Raw genomic sequence first — 2401 nt, 5'->3', positions numbered from 1 at the left:
CATCTGTCCCTGGACAGATCTCGGTGCATTGTAGTTGCTCCCGCACATAAAGAGCAACCCCACCACCCCGCCTGGCTGGCCTGTCGTAGAGGCGTCACAGAGGATTCATAGAGGAGTCATAGAGGGATCATAGAGGTGTCATAGAGGAGTTATATAGGCGTCTTGAAGTATTCATAGAGAGTCACAGAGCAAAGGGGAGTCATAGAGGAGTCATAGAGTGGTCATAGAGGAGTCATAGAGGGGTCAAAGAGGAGTTAGAAGAGTCGTAGAGAAGTCGTAGACGACTCATAGATGAATCATAGAGGAGTCACAAATGAGTTTTAGTGGATTCATAGAGGAGTCATTGATAAGTCATAGAGTAGTTATAGTAGAGTCATAAAAGAGTCATAGTGTCCTAGTGTCCTAGGGGAGTCATAGAGTAATCATAGAGAAGTCATAAAGGAGTCATAGAGGACTCACAGAGGAATCATGGAGGAATCATAGAGGACTCATAGATGAGTCATAGTGGAGTCATAGAAGAGTCATAGAGGGGTCTTAGAGGAGTCTTAGAACAGTCTCAGAGGAGTCTTAGAGGACTCATAGTGGAGTCATAATGGTGTCATAGAGAAGTCATAGACATGTCAAAGAGGAGACAGAGAAGTCAATGAGGAGTCATAGTGGAGTAAGAGTGGGGTCATAGAAGAGTCGTAGTGTCCTAGAGTCATAGAGGAGTCATATAGGAATCCTAGAGGATTCATAGAGGAGTCATAGAGGAGTGTTAAAGGAGTCATACAGGAGTCATAGAGTAGTCAAAGTGGAGTCCTAGAGGAGTGTTAAAGGAGTCATAGAGGAGTCACAGAGTAGTCAAAGTGGAGTCATGGAGGAGTCCTAGAGGAGTCCTAGAGGAGTCCTAGAGGAGTGTTAAAGGAGTCATACAGGAGTCATAGAGGAGTCATAGAGTAGTCAAAGTGGAGTCATAGAGGAGTCAAGGAAAAGTCATGGAGGAATTATGGAGGAATCATAGAGCAGTCTTTGAGCAGTCATACAGGAGTCCAAGAGGAGTCATAGAGGTGTCATAGAATAGTCATGGAGCAGTCAAATAGGAATCGTACAGGAATCTTAGAGGAATCATAGAGGAGTCATAGAGCACTCAGAGAGGAGTCACAGAGGTGTCATGGAGGGGTCATAGAGGTGTCATAGTGGAGTCATAGAGGGGTTATAGAGGAGTCAAAAATGGGTCAATGAATGGTCATAGAGGAGTCATAGATGAGTCAGAGAGTCATAGAGGAGTCATAGAGTCACAAAGGCGTCATAGAGGAGTCATAAAGGACTCAGAGTAGTCATAGAGGAGTTATAGAGGAGTCATAGAGGAGTCATGAAGGAGTCAAAGAAGAGTCATAGAGGAGTCATAGAGGTGTTATAGTCTCATAGAGAAGTCATAGAGGAGTCGAGTCATAGAGGATTCAAAGAGCAGTCAATTAGGGCTCATAGCGGATTCATAGTGGAGTCATAGAGGAGTCATAGATAAGTCAATAAGGAGTGATAGTGGAGTCATGGAGGAGTCGGGGAGGAGTCATAATGTCATAGAGTCACAGAGGTGTCATATAGCAGTCATAAAGGTGTCATGGAGTGATAGAGGAGTCATAGAGGAGTCATACAGGAGTCAATAAGGAGTGATAGTGGAGTCATGGAGGAATCATAGAATAGTTAGGGTTGGAAAGGAGCTTAAGATCATCCAGTTCCAACCCCCCTGCCATGGGCAGGGACACATCACTCTAAATTGTATCACCCAAGGCCTCATCCAACCTGGTCTTGAATACTGCCAGGGATGGAGCATTCACAGCCTCCCTGGGCAACCCATTCCAGGGCCTCACCACCCTCACAGGAAAGAATTTCCTCCTTAGATCCAATCTAAACGTCCCCTGTTTAAGTTTTAACCCGTTACCCCTTGTCCTGTCACTACAGGCCCTAATGAAGAGTCCCTCCCCAGCATCCCTATAGGCCCCCTTCAGATACTGGAAGCTGCTATGAGGTCTCCATGCAGCCTTCTCTTCTCCAGGCTGAGCAGCCCCAACTTTCTCATCCTGTCTTCATACTGGAGGTGTTCCAGCCCCTGATCATCCTCGTGGCCTCCTCTGGACTTGTTCCAACAGTTCCATGTCCTTTTTATGTTGAGGACACCAGAACTGCACACAATGCTCCAGGTGAGGTCTCACAAGAGCAGAGTAGAGGGGCAGGATCACCTCCTTCGACCGGCTGGTCATCCTCCCTTTGATGCAGCCCAGGATACCGTTGCTTTCTGGGGCTATAATGGCATCTATGAGGCAATAATGGGGTTATATGGGGTTATAATGGGTCTCTATGAGGCTATAATGAGGCTCTATGAGACAATAATGGAGTCTATTAGGCAATAATGGGGTGC

This window comes from Pezoporus flaviventris, unplaced genomic scaffold, assembly GCF_033815535.1.
Source record: "Pezoporus flaviventris isolate CSIRO_AGI_PZ_B2104156 unplaced genomic scaffold, CSIRO_AGI_Pfla_v1 ptg000540l, whole genome shotgun sequence".
NCBI lineage: Eukaryota > Metazoa > Chordata > Aves > Psittaciformes > Psittacidae > Pezoporus > Pezoporus flaviventris.
The sequence above is the reverse complement of the archived record's forward strand: the minus strand, read 5'-3'. Positions refer to the sequence as shown.